This window comes from Peromyscus californicus, unplaced genomic scaffold, assembly GCF_007827085.1.
Source record: "Peromyscus californicus insignis strain IS unplaced genomic scaffold, ASM782708v3 Scaffold_9__1_contigs__length_137607984, whole genome shotgun sequence".
Taxonomy (NCBI): domain Eukaryota; kingdom Metazoa; phylum Chordata; class Mammalia; order Rodentia; family Cricetidae; genus Peromyscus; species Peromyscus californicus.
In genome coordinates, this window is record NW_026294617.1 from 36,541,583 (window position 1) to 36,559,927 (window position 18,345).

The 18,345-nt window shown below is 39.6% G+C and overlaps 1 long non-coding RNA gene across 1 annotated transcript; it reads right to left on the reverse strand.

Annotated features, from left to right (window-relative positions):
- Positions 1-9,253: 9,253 nt before the first annotated feature.
- Positions 9,254-18,064, reverse strand: LOC128106453 (uncharacterized). Its single transcript, XR_008216714.1, has 3 exons — positions 17,667-18,064; positions 16,636-16,795; positions 9,254-15,982 (listed from the first exon to the last, which is right to left on the reverse strand). It is a non-coding gene; the product is annotated as an uncharacterized LOC128106453 (long non-coding RNA).
- Positions 18,065-18,345: the final 281 nt, after the last annotated feature.

The window sequence follows — 18,345 nt, forward strand, 5'->3', positions numbered from 1 at the left end:
ATTGCTTGTTCACTTGTCACATTCTGACCATCACTGACAGATGGAGCAGTCCATCTTGGTCACAATCTTCTTGATAGACCCTAGGGTGGTAGTTGATGGGAGGCCCACTTCTTGAATGACTAGTCAATAGTAAGGACTCACGACAAGAAGCTGAAACCTGGTAATAACAGTATATCTGGACTTGAGGGTTTATTTTGGATTTCAAATCCTCAAACTTTCGGATTCCTTTCTACATCTTAACTAGTTAACACAGCCATGACTTTACAAATAGTTCTTAGGTTTGCAAAATAGGTAATAGTTTTCAGTGTGGATGGGCCTGGCGGAAGCAAGCTTCTCCCCACACACTCCTGACTCCTGTGCTAACTAAGAACAAGCAGTATCCAGGCATCTTTGTGCTGTGGGAGGGTAACAGTGATATGACACTTAGCTGTTTGACCTTGAGGGAGTCATTCCAACAAAGCAAATGAGTGTCAACTTTCTCATCTTTAAAATGGATGGCTGGACTGTCTTATGCCAAAACCCCTCCCAGCTTGTTGTTGTTGTCTTTCTTCGGCTCATGTGTAGGCAATCATGTTGGCAATCATGGAGCTTCCAACATTCCTAGGCGATACAGTCTCACAGAAAACCCCCTGATCTTCTCATTCTTACAGTCTGTCCACCTCCACCTCCACTATGATACCTGGGCCTTAGGTATGGGAGTTGTTTTGTAGATGTTTCCATTGGGACTGAACTCTATAACTCTGTATTTTGATTGATTATAGTTTTCTGTAGTGATATCTATCAACTGCAAGGACAAGTTTCCTTAATGGGGTATGAGAATGGGGTGTACATTTATCTTTGGATATAAGGACAAATATTTAGAATGGAGTTAGTGATTATACAGGTTTAGTAAAGTGGTAGTTGTAGGCATTCCCCAAAACACATGATTTTTTCCCAAAACACTAGCCCTGGATAGTTAGCTAGGTTCCCAGTACCACTCACGATTTCCTTCATGTTGAGTGGGTCTTATATCTAATTAGAGAGCTATTGGTTACTGCCAAAGTACCGGTGCCACTACTATAGCCTTAGGGTTATTATGTCATGCTGGTTGTTGTTGTGGTGGTCCGTAGGTATCATAGCTAGGTAGAACTGTTGGTTGCTTCTGCCTTTGGAAGCTGCAAGGCATCTTCTGGTACCACAAAATTTACTCCTCAGGAAGGAGGCTTTATGTCAGTTATAGCTCTGGGGCTTCTGAACTCTGTGTATGAAAAGCATGGTGTCTTCAGCAATAGTGAATTACTTTCCAACTCCAGATGGTAACCAAGGGCAATAGCAATAGTCTGTTATGTTTTGGGAGTCTCTTGGGCAATACTGACCAGCAACTCAAAACAAGATTTCTCATGCCTGCAGTCAGGGCTTTGGTATCAACCATTTCTAGTCTCCTTTTTGACAGGTGGCTCCCATCTGACCCAAGGATTTGATTCAAGGGCCTTGTTCTCCAGGATACTGTCTGTTATCCCTCTCTCTGAGGTCAAGTACCTCCAGCATGACATTTGTTCAGTTAGTCTATAATGCTGGTTTATTTACATGTCTCTCCAGCCAGCAGTCAATAGAAACAGTGACAAACACTCATGGTTGCCTTCTAGCGTCAAGCACTTTACTAAACATCTTACACACATTTAATCATCTCAAAGATCATGGTAATCTCAACTTTCTACATGAGTAAGCCAAGGCTTAGAGGTCAAAATTCTGAAAGCCAAAAACTGAATCTCAGACTACCATCTAATTTTAGAGCATCAATTCTTATATCTTATCCAACACTATCACTTCCTGAAAGAAATGATCATCATACTTATCTGCAGTCCATCAACATATACCCTAACCAGAGTGAAAGAAAAGCATTCATCTGGTAAATTCTAAGTAGTTAACTGTTGCTGAAATTCCTTTTCTGAGGGAGACATAAATAATGTCTACTCCTTGTCCTAAGACCCCAAACACAAATCAAGGTGTGATTCCACCAAAGTTTGCCTGGGGAACCAATGAACTTACTGGATTTACCTGCACTGCAATGGGTGGAGGGTTGCCTACAGCAGAGTGGGTGAAGGCAGCAGCACATGACTTTAAAGAAGTCACACTGGAAGGCACCCAGCAAGCATGATGGCTTCCCCGGGGCTTCATAGATGGAACTCCTTCTTCTTGTCCTTCCCCACCTCTATTCTCCAGACCTTTGCCCAAGGCCCAGAGGTCATGGTACTTTATCACAGCAATGTAAACTTTAACAAGACACATTATTAATTCCTTTTCAAATGTTTTATTTTTTTTCTTATTCACCATCCCCACCACTATCACTATCCCTCTTTTTGCTTCTATCACCCCCAAACAGCAGTTCCTTCTATGCTCATGCCACATATATCCATTACCCTGTCTTGTCCCTCCCCTTCCTTAGTTTCCATTCTACTTCCATTGATAGACAGACAGACAGACAGACAGACAGGGATTATATTGCTTAATGTAGTTGTGGTGGTTTGAAAGAAAATGACCCCCAAAGGGAGTGACACTATTAGGAGGTGTGATCTTCTTGGAGGAAGTGTGTCACTGTGGAGGCAGGATTTGAGGTCTCATATATGCTCAAGCCATGTCCAGTGAGACAGACCACTTCCTGTTGCCTGTGAGTCAAGATGTACAAGCTCTCAGCTCCCGTGGGCTGACTAACCCTGCAACTACCAGGCCCAGAACCAGGGTTATGAGTTGGCCAGTTCCAACATCCACCCCATCTATAATCTGCTAGAGCATGTGAAGGGACTGGTCCTACAGACCCAAAGCTGCATGATCTCCATGACACAGGGCAACAACAGGATATCCAAGAAGAGTCCCTGTGAGGGCCCAAAATTGATAGTGTGACAGAAATCAGAGGCTTCTAACTAGACCAATGGCTCTTCACAATAAACACTTGCAAGTAAAGATATATGGATAAAAGTGTTTACTCCGTGACTCACTGTGTCACACTGTAGCTTCCATGACGAGACGGATTTTTCATTTTCATTTTTTTTCTCTTTTCTTCTTTTTTTTCTTCTTAAATTTTATTTTATTTTATTTGTGGCATGAGGTTTGCAAGCACAGAGGGCAGATACAAAGGTACAGGAATGAAGGGGATGAAGACGCATGATGTGAAAGACACAAAGAATAAATAAAAAGAAAGTTAAAAAAAAGAGCTCTCAGCTCCTTCTCTAACACCATGTCTGCATGCATGCTGCCATGCTTCCTGCAATGATGATAATGGACTAAACCTCTGAACTGTAAGCAAGCCACAACAATTAGGTGTTTTCCTTTATAAGAGTTACCGTGATCACAGTAATGATCAATGATTCTATCATTTTCCTACAAATGTCATAATGTTATTGTTCCTTGTGACTAACTGAACTATTACTGTGTATATACACATCACATTTTCACAAATGGTGGGGACCTAGGCTGATTCTATAACCTGGCTGTGATGAATAGTGTCACAGCAAACATGGATAAGCAGGTGTCTCTGTAGTATGCCAGCTTAGATTCCTTGTGACACATACCCAGAAGAGGTACACCTGAATCATGCAATGGGTCTGCTTTTTAGATTTTTTAGTATTTCTTCTTGGAAATGTTACACTAATTTGTATTATTACCATCTCCATGCATAGATTCATCTTTACCACATCTATGCCAGCATCTGTTCTTGTCATTTTCTTTAATGTCATTTTGGTAGGAGTGAGATACAACTTCAGCTTAGCAGTGATCCACATTTACTCGATGGCTAAGACTGTATAGCTCTTTTTCATGTACAGACTGGGCATCTGCCCTTCATCTTCTGGGAGATATGTGTTTATTTCATTTGCCTGTCTGTTGATTGGGTTGTTTGGGATTGGGGTGGTGGATTTTTTGAGTTCTTATGTATTCTAGATATTAACTCCCTACCTGACAAAGATTTTCTCTCTTCATTCTGTCTCTTGTTTCCATTACTAGGCAGGAACATTTATGTAAACAATCTTATTTGTCACTTCTTGGAACTAGTCCCTAAGCTACTGGAGTCCTTTGCAGAAGGTCCTTGCCTACACCTCTATCTTCAAATTGCTTCCCTCAAGCAGGTTCAGATTATTTTTAAACATGTGTTTATTTTTATCTCATGTGCATTAGTGTTTGCCTGCATGTATGTATGTGTACTGTCTACATTCAGTGCCAGAAGACACTAGAATAGGAGTTTGATCCCTTGAAACTGGAGTTACTGCTGTGAGCTGCCATGTGCATGCTGGGAATGGAACTGGGCTCTTTTACAAGATCGAGAGCTCTTAACCGCCAAGCTGTCTCTCCATCCCCAAGTTTCAGATTCTTACACTGAGGTCTTTGATCTTTCACACAGTTAATTTCACATATTAAATTTGCAGGGTGTTTAATTTGTCTTTAGCTATGTTCTGTGAGTTGACTTTTCACACACTGAAAGGGTTTGCTCTAGGCATGTATACTATTTCCCCAGCACTTTCTAAAGCATGACTCTTCTGTAGTATGTGTTTTGCACTCTTGACAAAGATTAATTAGTTGTAGCCACATGCATTTGTTTCAAAGTCTTTTATTCATTTTGCTAATTAACATGTCCATGTGTGTGCCCACCCTATGCCCAGAATCAGCTCTTGGAGTCCTTTTTCTCAGGATTCCCTTGGCTATTTTTTTAACTTTTGTTCAATTTTATGAAATTTGAAATTGATTTTTTTTTCACTTTTTGTGAAGAATGTTAATGTTGTTTGATAGAAATGGCAGTGATTGCTTTCAGTAGTACAAGATTTTCACACTATTCCCCATTAACCCTGCCCAGAGTTATTTTCATCTTCTAGTGTCTAATAACATTTTCCTTTGGAGTTTTAAGGTTTTCATTGTAGAGATCTTTTACCTTCATAGTCACATTTGTCTCTAGACAGTTTTATTTCATTGAAGCTATTCTATAAGAGATTGTTTTTCTGATCTCTTTTTGGCATTATTTAGTATTGGTATGCAGAAAGGCTACTAGGTTTTGCATCTTGACATTTCTAGAAGTGTTTATCAGATATAAGTTTCTGATGGGGTTTTAGAGCATCTTACATATAGGATCATATCATTTGCAAATAGGGATGAGTTGACCTCTCCTTTCCTTTTATATATATATATATATATAAAATTTCTTTCTCTTGCATTATTGCTATGGCTAAAACTTCAAGCACTTTATTAAATAAGACTGGAGAGAGTAGACAATGCTCATCTCATTCTTGATGTTAGAAGAAATGTTTTCAGGTTTCCCCATTTACTCTAATATTGGCTATGAATTTGTTATGTAGACCCTTTATTATGTGGTGTCATTTATTATTGATATTATTATTATTATTACCCTTTCACTTCTAATTTTTGGGGGCTTTTATTCTGAAGGGATGTTGAACTTCGTCAAGAGGACTCTTTTTGTTACTATTGAGCTAACCAGGCATCCATTTAAACTTCCATATGGATCTTCTCAACTCTGGGGTTGCCTTTCTATAACCAATTTAGCTTGAATATGTTTCTGTCCACTAGGTTTCAGTGCAGGTAAAGTCTCATGGGGTGTTCACGTGGTTCTGCAGGTCTTCTGGTCTCAAGATCATAATAACTGGGAGTGGGGTGGGGAGTCTTCTGGGTGTGGAGACGTTCTGATTATGCTGAGATTTCTACTCTCCCTGGTAGAAGAGTGGGAAGCAAAATCTCTTCCAGGGGTCTGCTATCTCCTTGCTCCAAGGTAACAGGTGATGTTGGATGGCTGGCTTTAAGTGGTTTCCCAATTTCTCTTGATCTTTTGAATAAAAATAATATTTTTGAGAAGTCTGGTAAATTTAAAATGAATACCCACTCTCTCTGACTTTCAGCATATCCTTTCAAGGGGAATAAAATTTTATTATCCACAATTCCTTATTACAAACACATTGAAAAGTTCCTATCACAGGAGCTGTCAGAAAGAAAATGACATATAGCATGTCTATGCCATGAAGAAGAGAGAGCTTTTGTTAAATAATGATGCATGGATTCCCAAATACTTTTCAAATGTTTGCAGAAGGCCTTGACTTTAACACTGAAATATGGCAGAAGAATTATAACCAATTACATACTTTTCTTGGCATTTAACAGAGTTTAAATTGGATCACTGATCTGAAATACTCATTTTGAAAATTACCTCACAGAAAAAGAAAAAGATTAAATGCTTGATGCTTTCAACTGTGGTCTTTAGAGACAGGAAAATGCTATTCAAGCTTGTTCTTCATTGTCTTTTTGTTCTCAGTAATCTCTATTAGGATGATTAGTGCCAATATTTAAATTAGCCAAAGAAAAATTAATTTCGTTCTCATGAAATGATAATGAATTAAATCTATAAGAACCTTTTCACTCTAATATTTTGCATAACAATTGCATGATGTCTCCTTCACCAAGAGAAGTACTTGGGCTGCAAATTTAAATGTGATTTTTAAAATGAGCTGTGCTCACAATGAACTTTTTCATGTAATTTATTTGTCTTGAGGAGATTCATCTTTTTTTACATGTACTAACTTGGGACAGTGAAATTTGACACCTTGAGCACTGTACACTGCTAAATTACCCTCTACTTTGAGACTATCCAAGCAGGTGTTCAGGTGTAGGACACAGTGCCTGATTACTGACTAGAGAAGTAGAACCCAGTAGATACCAGAGGCTTAGCATGAGAGTGTCTTTGTGATCCAGAGAAAACTGGAGACTGAGCAAGTAGACAAACAGCAATGGAAGCCAACAGGAAGACAGGCTGTTACATCCAGCCTGCATTTCCACAAGCAGTGATGGTCAAGATAGTTTTGTCCACATGGATGTGAGAAATCCAGCCTTCATCATTGAGAATCTGGAATCTCCTAGAGGTCTGGCACAAGGTGGATATGTTACTGAGATTCTCACTGCAAACCAATGTTGAAAGTCAGTGAGCTGAAGACTTTTCTACAGAGAATGCTGGTTTTCTTCTAAATGTTAATCCAATTATTGACCTCATGCTTTATAGAATTGCTTCCAATTTAGATGGACAGGCAAAATTCTAAGGCAGTTTGTCATCTTTGTAAGCTACAACTTGAGAGAGGCACACAGGCAATTTGATCAGGGTGAAGATTCTACAACTGTCAGCAAACTTGAATGTAATGTTGCTGCAAGTGTGCAGATGATTTTTTCTCACCACTTGAAATTTTTTGCAGTATCTTTTTCCATAAATGAAATAAAATATGATATTTTTAAAAATCATATCAAAGTTGGACAAGGCAAACAAACAGAAGGAAAAGAGCCCAAGAGAAGACATAAGAATCAGAGACCCATTCATTCACGTACTCAGCAGTCCCTTAAAAATACCAAACTGAAAGCTATAATACATACACAGAAGGACTGATACAGACCTGTGCAGATTTGGGTTATCACACTCCAGATGATTTTTTTCTATCTCTTTCCATTTGCCTGCAAGCTTCATGATTTTATTTTTAACAGTTGAATAATACTCCATTGCGTAAATGTACTACATTTTCTTTATCTACTCTTCTGTTGAGGGACATTTAAGTTATTTCCAATTTCTAGCTACAATGAATAGAGCATCAATGAACATGGTTGAACAAATGCTTCTGTGGTAGGAGGAAGCATCCTTTTTGTATATGCTCCAGAGTGGTACAGCTGGAGCATGAGGTAGATTGATTCCCATTTTTCTGAGGAACTGCCATATTGACTTTAATAGTAGCTGTATGAGTTTGCATTTCCATGGGTGGGTGTTCCCCTTATTCCACATCCTTGCCAGCATGAGCACTTATGCTATTGATCTTGGTCATTCTGGTAGGCAGAAGATGGAATCTCAAAGTAATTTTGATTTGCTTTGGATTTCCCTGATAGCTAAGGATGTTGAACATTTTTTTTAAAGTGGTTCTCAGCCATCTGAGTTTCTTCTATTCAGAATCCTCTGCTTATTTCTGTACCTCATTGTTTAATAGGATTATTTGGAGGTTATGTGTGTGTGTGTGTGTGTGTGTGTGTGTGTGTGTGTGTGTGTGTGTTTGTGCGTAACCATATATATACATGGTTTCTTGAGTTCTTTATATATTTTAGATATTTGTCCTATATCAGATGTACAGTTGCTAAAAACAAAATCTTCCCCCTTCTATAGGCTGCCATTTTAGCTTATTGATGGTGCCCTTTGCATTACAGAAGATTTCACTTTCATGAGGTCCCATTTATCAATTGTTGATCTTAGTGCCTGTACTAATGGTGTTCTGTTCAGAAAGTCTTTTCCTGTGCCAATGAGTTCAAGGCTATTCACTACTTTCTCTTCTATCAGGTTCAGTATTATCTGGTTTTATGGTAAGGTCTTTGATCCATTTGGACTTCACTTTAATGCAGGGTGATAAGTATAGATCTATTTGCAGTCTTCATCGTGCAGAATCTAGTAAGATAAGAACTGTTTATTGAGTCTTTTTTCCAGTGTATGTTTCTAGCTTCTTTATCAAAGTTCAGGTGTCCCTAGGTGTGTGTATTTATGTCTGGATCTTCAATTCAATTCCATTGATCAACATTCTATTTTCATGCCAATACCACACTGTTATTAGTATAGGTTTGTAGTACAACTTGAAATCAGGAATGCTGAGACCTTCAGCAGTTTTTTTCTTATTGTATAGGATTGTTTTAACTATCCTGGGTTTTGTGTTGTTCCATATGAACCTGAGAATTGTTCTTTCAAGATCTGTGGAGAATTATGTTGAAAGTTTGATGGGGATTGTATTGAATCTGTAGATTGCTTTTGGTAGGATGGACATTTTTACTATTTTAATCCTATTGATTCATGAACATGGGAGCTCTTTTCATATTCTGATGTTGTCTTCAATTTCTTTTTTCAAAGACTTGAAGTTTTTATCATACAAGTTTTTCACTTACTTGATTAGAGTTACTTCAATACACTTGATGTTATTTGAGGCTATTATAAAAGGTGCTGTTTCTTTGATTTCTTTCTCAACCTGTTTGTCCTTTGTATATAGGAGGGATACCAATTTTTGTGTAAATTTTGTATCTAGCTACGTTACTGAAATTGTTTATCATCTGTAGGAGTTCCCTGGGGTAATGTTTCAGTCACTTATGTATATTATCATATCATCTGCAAGAAAAGATAAATTCCTTTCCAATTTGTATCCCCTTGATCTCCTTGAGTTGTCTTATTGCTCTAGCTAAGACTTCAAGTACTATATTGTATAGGTATGGAGAGAGTGGACAATGTCTTAATTGGGGTTTTATTGCTGTGAAGAGATACAATGGTGATGGCAACACTTACAAAGGAAAAGATTTAATTGGAGCTGGCTTACAATTCAGAGGTTTAGTCTATTATTTTCATGTCAGGAAGCATGGAGGTATGCAGGAAGACATAGTGCTGGAGAAGGTGCTGAGAGTTCTACATCTTGATCTGCAGGCATCAGGAAGAGACCAAGACACACTGGCCAAGCTTGAGCATCTGAAACCTTAAAGCCTGCCCCCGAGTGAAACATTTCCTCCAACAACACCTCACCTGCTCCAACAAGGCCATACCTCCAATTAGTGCCATACCCTATGGGCCTATGGGGACCATTTTCTTTCAAACCACCACATTCCACTCCCTGGTCCCCATATGCTTGTAGCCTATTATAATGCAGAAATGCATTAAATCCAAGTTTTAAAGTCCCCATAGTCTGTAACAGTCTCAATCCTGTAAAAGTCCAAAGTTTAAAGTCTCTTCTGAGGTTCATCCAATGTTTTAACTATAATGCCCTATAAAACCAAAACGAAAAAACAGATCATATACTTCTAAAATACAATTGCACAAGATATACATTACTGGTCCAAAAGGGAGGAAAGGAAAAATAATGAGGAAATACCAGACCAAAGCAAGACCAAACACCAGCTGGGCAAACTCTGCATCTCCATGTTTGATGTCAAAGGTCTCTTCAGAACTCCAACTCCTTTATGCTTTTTTGACTGTAATACACTTCTTTCTCTTGGGCTGGGTCAGTTCTCTGTTAGCTGCTCTACTTGGCAGGTATCCCATGACTCTGGCATCTCCAACATCTTGGGGTCTCCAAGGCAATCCAGGCTTCACCTTCACAGCTTCATAAAATGGCCTCTCTAGGACTCCATGCAAAGACACCCCTGACATCTGGCCTCTTTAGCTTTCCTTAGTTGTGGAGGGAGATTCCATAACCCCTTTAATGTATCCTTGATTCTAAAGCCAAAAACACATAGCCAAAACTGCCAAGTTCTGCTGCTTGCTGGGTCTGGAACATGGCCTCCTCATTTAAGTACATTTTCACCAACCTTCTATTTTTGATGGTTTCTTTTGCTGTCTAACCTTGGCTGTCTTGAAACTTGATCTGTAGAGCAGGCTGGTCTCAAACCCAGAAATTCACCTGCCTCTGCTTTCCAAGTGCTGGGATTAAAGGTATACATCACCACACCCAGCTCTAAACTTTTCTTTAATTCCTTTTCACAAATGGATGCTTAGCTGATTTGGCTCTTGCCCTGAGGGCACCACTCACTGTATTCCATTTAACAACTGGATTTTCTTTAATCCATTTATCTCCTTGAATACTTAGCTGCATTCCACTTCCTGGTGCCCCTTTCCCGTATATTTTTTAACTTGCTCTTTTTTAATATAGGTCCACATAAGAGTGAACACTAATAACCAGGATAACGTAGTGATTGCTATGTTGTTTTGAAATGTCTTCTGCTAAAGCTATTAATCTATAACTCTTTAATTTAGCCTGAAGCAGATTTTTTGTAGACAAGGGAAGAAAGCAGCCATGTCCTTTGCCAAAATATCACAAGAAAGGTCTCTAGGCCACATATTAATATTCTCCTCTGAAATTTCTTGAGCTGGGCCCCCACAGTTCAAATCACACTCAGCACCATTATCTTCCATGCTCCATTAAATTCTGTTTAAAGCATTCAGCTGATTTTCTAATCCAAAGTCCACATTGCTCCAAACAAAAATATGGTCATGTCTGTCATAGCAATGCCCCACTCCTGGTACCAACTTCTGTCTTAAGGTTTTATTGCTGTAAAGAGACACTATGACCATGGCAATTCTTATAAAGGAAACAATTAATTGGCACTAGCTTATAGTCCAGAGGTTTAGTCTATTATCATCATGATGGGAAGCATGGTGGCATGTGCCCAGACATGGTGCTAGAAAAGGAGACTTCTACATCTTGATCCTAAAGAAGCAGGAAAAGACTAAGACACAATGGCCAAGCTTGAGCATCTGAGACCTCAAAGCCTGCCCCTAGTGATACACTTCCTCCAACAATATTTCACCTACTCCAACAAGGCCACACCTCCTAATAGTGCCACTCCCTATGAGCCTTTTGGGGCCATTTTCTTTCAAACCACCACAACAACCTTGTCTTGTTCTTGATGTTAGTGGAATTGCTTTGAGTTTCTCTCCATTTAATTAGTGTTGGCTATCGACCTGCTGTAAACTGATTTTATTATGTTGAGGTATATCTCTTGTATCTGTAATATCTCCAGGACTTTTATCATGAAGCAGTGTTGGGTTTTGTCAAAGGCCTTTTATGTATCTAATGAGATGATCATGTGGTTTTTAATCTTTCAGTTTGTTATATTTTGGATCACATTTATCTCCTTACATATGTCGAGCCATCCCTGAATCTCTGGGATAAAACCTACTTGATCATGATTGATGACCTTTTTGATGTGTTATTGGATTCAGTTTCAAAGTATTTTATTGAGAATTTTTTGTCTATATTCATAAGGGAAATGGGTCTGTAATTCTCTTGTATTATTAGGTGTTCATGTGGCTTGGGTAACTGTGACCTTGTAAAATGATTTGGTCTATGTTCCTTCTGTTTCTATTTGGTGAAATAATTTCTGGAATATTGGCATTAACTCTCTTTTAATGTCTGGTAGAATTCTTCCCTAAAACCATCTGGACCTGGGCTTTTTTTGGTTGAGAGAATTTTAATGACCACTTTTCTTTCACTAAGGGTTATATGCCTGTGTCAGTTGCTTATCTGATCGTAATTTAACTTTAATAAGTGATATGTATTTAGATCACTATCAGTTTCTTTTAGATTTTTGAATTTGGTGTAGTACAGGCTTTTAAAGTATGTCCTTATTATTATCTGGATTTCCTCAATGTCTGTTGTATGTTTCCCTTTTCATTTCTAATTTTGTTAATTTGAATATTCTCTTTGCCTTTCAATTAATTTGGATAAGAGTTTGTCAATCTTATTGATCTTTTCAAAGAACCAACTTTGTTTCTTTGATTTTTGTATTATTGTCTTTGTTTCTATTTCATTGGTTTCAACCCTGAGTTCGGTTATTTCTTGTCATCTACTCCTTTTTGGTGTGATTTCTTCTTATTCCAGAGATTTTAGGTATGCTTTAAGTTGCTAGTATGAGATCTCTCCCATTTTTATTTTTTAATGTAGGTACTTAGTGCTATGAACTTGCCTCTTAGAACCACCTGCATTGTGTCCCACAAGCTTGGATATGTTTTATATGCAGTTTCATTCAATTCTAGAAAGTCTGTAATTTGTCTTGACCCATTTTTCATTCAGTCGAGAGTTGCCCAGTTTCCGTAACACACAGGAAGGGGGATTGGCTAGAGGAGGGCTGAGGAGAGACACAGGAAGGGCAGAAGCAGGTTCTTCTACGAGGATCTTCTCAGTCACCTGGAAATGGTGGCTGAGGGTCAGGGGAGGCCACAGCGGAAAGTCTACCTCAGAGCTGTTGATGAGACTTGGGGATTAAACTTGGAAGAATGAAGGAAGAGATGAGGATCTGCAATTACCTCACTTGCTTCCCTGGTCAGAGTGGCCTGTGGGTTCCCAGGGAGTGCTTGCTGGAGCTGTAGTCTGGGATAAAGAAATGAGTGGGGGGAGGCAAGTTAAGAGGGTAAGATCTCAGTGATGCCCTGGAAATGGGGGCTGGCAGTGGAAGTGGCTGCAGCTGGTAGTCTGCTACAGAGCTGGGGATGAGACTCGGGGGCGTAACTTTGAAGGACCAGAGAGAGAGCTGGAGAGATGCAGTTATCATACCCGTTTCTCTGGTCAGTGTGACCTGTGGGTTCCCAGGAAGTGCCTGTTGGAGTTAGGGGCTGGGATAATGCCATGAGTGGCAGGGGAAAGATTAAGAGATGGAGATCTGTGTGTTCCACTGATGGTGGTGGCAGGAGGGGACGGGAGTCTGCAGCAGCTATTCTACTGAAGAGTTGGGAATAAGACTACGGGCGTTGAATTTGGAGGAGCAGATTAAGAGGTGAAGATCTGTAGTTAGTGTACCTGCTTCCCTGACTGAAGTGGCCTGGAGGTTTCCAGGGAATGACTGCTGGAGTTGGGGTCTGGGTTAAAGCAATGAATCAAGGGAGGGCTCCTGGGAGGGGAAGATCTGTGTGATCCACTGGAGATGATGGCAGGGTTGGAGAAGGAAGCCATAGCTGGTGGTCTGCTACAGAGCTGGGCATGAATCTGTTGGGTTGGATTTGGAGAACAGCAAAGATCTGTAGTTAACCTATGTGTTTCCCTGCTCAGGGCACTTAGTTTCTTTACTGTGCCCCCTAACATAAAGCAGAAAGGTCAAGAACTTAAGGCCAAAAGAGAAAAAAAAAGAATTTAAGGCCAGCCTCAACTACAGGGAATAATGAGTTCGAGTCCAGTTTAGGTTATGTGATACTCTGCCCAACAAACAAACAGACAGACAACATCAACAAAAAAAGAATGTCTCTATTAACGATCAAAACTGAACCAATTTGTTTATGGGAGAAGTGTGGGGCTCCACAGAGGTTCCCTAGTAAAGTCTTACTCAAGGTCAGAAAGTCTGAGCTTGCTTTGCCCAGCAGGGCTGCATAATGGGATGATTTGGCCAAGGGTGTGGTTACCAGGTGTTTTGAAGGGTTTACACTTGTTAGTACTTTATACCTCGACCTTGAAAGGGGGAGGTCTTTTGAGCCTCCCTTGCTGATGTATAAAAAGCCTATCATGATTAAATTTGGGGTGGCTGGGTATTGACAAAAGGCCCTCCTGAAGCTATCCTGTGTCTCTGTCTTTCTCGCCATCTCCATCTATATTTCTAATACTTCCTCACTCCTCACTTTTCCCCCAAGAACTCTTCGACTGGTAGGAGCTGGGCTCTGGCAGAGAAGCTGGATCTTTAAAGCCTTATCGACTTGCTTGGATAGTTATATGGCCAAATTGCTTGTTGGTCATGGCATCAGGGAAAAGTAGTGGAACAAGGATATTAAATGATGCTACTGCTTTATCCAGATTGAATTATCCTGGAATCCTTAACTTCTGTTCCTAGAAATATTTTCCAGCATTTTATTAATTTTCATTACTGTCATGTGGAACTCCTGACAACTATTATCTTCCCCATGTATAGCACTCAGGACTTTAAATAATTTAATATGATGCCAAAATTCTGTTAGAAATGCACAGCACGAAAGTTCAAATATATCTATATGTATTATTTACACATAGATACACATTATCTACGTGTTTCTGTGTATGTGTATGGGTGTATACAATATGCATTTGTATGTTGTATGTGACATTTTAGATACAGAGCAGCTGAGATTTCCAAGCAGGTGTTTGATGTCACTCGGAGCTATAATCCAGTCAGCTGTGTGTTGTGGGTCAGTTTTGTTGTTAATGGTTGTAACACAGAGATAATCAAAGTATTGCTGTAATCATGATAGAGGACATCCATCATTTCTCCTTGATCCACCATATTAGATTAACTTAAGAGGATTTGTTTTTAAGTAGAACAGATTAGCCATTATCCACTAAGCACCTTCTTGTGTTCAAGTTACTTGCAAATTGATTATATGTGGGCTTTTGTCGGTGTTTTCTTAAGTAGCTAAGTGAAGGTTACTTGTCTGTTCTGTCTGCTGTAGTACTAGTGAGTTCATTAGCCCTCTACTGTGACAGCATTTCCTGTTAACAGCTCAAGATAAAATCTTCATGGAAACTTGCTCATGGATATAAACAATACATTAAAACCAAGCCTGATAGTCCTGCTCTGTTATCCAAGCATCTGCTGTGGTTTTCTGCCAGTATTCTGATTGCACATTGAAAGATGAAAACGCCATCACCATTCTGGTTGCAAACTGAGCATATAAAGTTGAGAAAGACCCTTAACCTATTACTTTTTACATCAAGTAAGCATGGAAGACTCTAATGTTTGCATAGGACTGAAGGGCTGACAAATTAGAAGTTGTTGAAAAGCCTAGTTATTTGCTCTATATGTGGATTAAATTATATGCAACACATAGTCAATTGTATTGTTTGATATAAAAATGGCTATTCCCACAAGGTACTGTCATTTAAAAGAAGTGTTAAGTTTGCACAATGATATCCTATAGGAAAGTATAGTATAACAGGATAGGGATATGAGTTGTCAATGTGGTACACACCTATAACGCCCATATTTGAGAGGCTGAGGCAGGAGAATCACAAATTCTAGGATAGCCACAAAAAGACTCTTCCTCAAAACCAAAATAAACCAAGAAGAAATAGCAATGGATTTAAGAGCATCATGGACCTTGGTTGAGTCTCATTTTGCCTTACTATAAGGCTATGCTACCTTGGACAAGTGACCTAAGCGCTTCCATTCAGAGTTCATTATCAGTAAAATTACCTATTTTACTTGTTTGCAGCAGGCTTAGAGGACATGGAGTAATTAAGCTTAGTACAGTGTCTAATGCATTATAATAGATAAATAAACATTAGGCTCTTAGACTCCATAACTCTTCTGCTAAGCCACTTTGAAGCAATTGTTCTGCTCTTCCATCAGCACAAGGTCAGTCAGTCCCATTCACATTTCCATATGGCACAGGGTTATTGTTCCTTCTAGCTTGAGAAGTCACATCAATATTATCAGATACCTGCATGGAAGTGGGTCATACATGAGCTCTGAGATTATGTCTGCAAAGGCATCAAACAATATGCAGATCCTAGAAACCAAAAGGAAACTGGCGTGAGCTGTGACCAGATGGATGAATCAAGAAATTAGCAGTAGATCTGTTTGGGGTGACACATTAATAAGATTTATACAAGCCTTAAACTGAAGCTGGAACCCTACTCATAATAATGATGAATTGGTGAACTTCTGTGGATCTGGGACTTTGTCAGAAAGTTTGTTTCTGATTCAAAAGTACGATTTCTATTAGTAATATAGAATATATATGCAGGATCCATGAAGTTAGAGTCATTAAAAAACAACACTTACTGATATATTCCCAGCATTTGGAAAAGAAAAGAAAAAAGAATTGGAGAAAAAGATGGCAGAACAGAGTGGCAGTGGGGAGAAGTGGAACCAGAGATGTGGTGGCAGCGATGGGGGAGCATAGTACGGAGCATGGCCACAGAAAACGAAAGGGCCCGCCTCGTCATGTCACTGGCCACTGAGCTGCAGCTGCTGCTACTTGCCCTGCTTGAGGAGAGAACACTGCCCATTGGCAGCAAACATGGTGGTCATGGCCTGGGTACCAGCAGGGTGGTGGGCACCAAGGACACAGTGATGTGTAACAGCCTAGGGCTTGCATAGATCCTGCCAACACACTGCCCAACTGCACAATCACCCTGACTCTGAGCAACAATAAGATACCTGAAATGAAGATGAAGACAAAGGCTCATTTTCTGGATCAAGTCCCCTCGAAAGACTTCTGTGGTCTGTGCTGCCACCAGAGTCTATGTTGGAATCTGTGGTCCATGTTGGCACCAGAAACCATGTCCATGATCTGTCACTGGCTGCTATGGATCCATAACTGAGAATGAAAGACATGGAAGCCTTCTGCAATAACCCCCCCACCCCCAAAAGTCCAGACAGGAAGCTATTGAAGAGAGACCTTAAAAATGAACACTTTTGAAAATGTGAATGCCCATTGATCCAGCAATCCCTTTAGGAATTACCCTCATGAAACCATCAGAAATGTTATCACAGATGCTTGAAAGGATATGGACTTCTGTTAATTGCTGGTAGTGAGGAAAAAATGAAATTTGGCTACCTAAACATTTTTGTCAGGATAGGTTTGAGAGGTGAAGTAATTTCTATAATTTTTTTAAAGTAATTTGACAGTATACATCAAGAATTACATCAAAAATAATTACATTTTAAATATAAAAAATTGTGAAAGGGATACTGCAGTGTAACTCTTCATAGTTGATGGTTTCTGGTGGAGGGGGACAGGGGGACACCCTCAGTGTTCATTAAGGGGCTGGCCCCTGGGAGTTTGACCGTGCTTCAATGAGGATATGGGCAACACAAATTAGATTTGGAGTTTTGCAGGGTTTTTTTTTTTTGCGGGGGGGGGGGGGGGGGGGGGGGGGCGTGGAGTGCAAGGTGGGAGGGAGTACCAGGGAGGAATGAGACGTAAGTGTGATCAGGGTGCACTGTATGAAATTCCCAAATAATTAATAAAAATATTATGTTGGAAAAAAACTCTAACACATAGCAGGTCATTCAAAGGTCTATGTTGAGTAGGGAAGTGAATAAATTTTAAACTTAGCCAGTTCTTGGACACAATCTAAAGAGTGACTGGGCCATGACATTCTGCTAGCCAAGGCTTTAGAGGGAGTGCATCTTACTGTTGGTTCAACTTGAACAATTTTTAAATGTTTCTCCAAATGTCTGCGTACGAGTTATTTCTTTGCTAAGCACAGTCTGCTGAACATAACAGCATCTTCAATGAGGTGATGCATCATTGCAGCCCCAGAATTACCAGGCTAAACTCAGTCTCATCTTTCAATGGCAGCTACAGAGGTAGGAGGTGAAAAATCTGGGATGCAGAAAGATGGTCCTGAAATAGAAATGTAAGGTTTTCTTTAAAATACGAGCCTACTGTTAAATGTTGAAAACCGATATATCTTCTAAAATGGATCCAGGGGGAAAACACCAATATTTTCTAGGAATCTGCTATACAGTACTTGGAAGTGTTTTACAATAATTAAAATACTGTTGTCACCAAAATAGTCTCTTGCTATTCTGGAAACCGTTTTGGAGCGCCTATTCTTCTAGGGAAGAGACAAGTGCTGGACCTGAGGAACAGATAACCCCAACAGGGCCTGGTCTCTGCACTTGAAAGTCTCATAATAATTTACCTGATGTTTAACACAATAAAAATTATTTCCACATAAATTTATGATTATAAGAAACTGTGGTGGTCAGACAGACAGCTCAGTGATTAAGAGCACCAACTGTTCAACCAGAGGACCTGGATTCAATTTTGAGTATCCACATGGTGGCTCAAAACCATCTATAACCCCAGTTCTCAGGGATCTGACATCCTTTTCTGGCCTCTACACGTACTGTGTACAC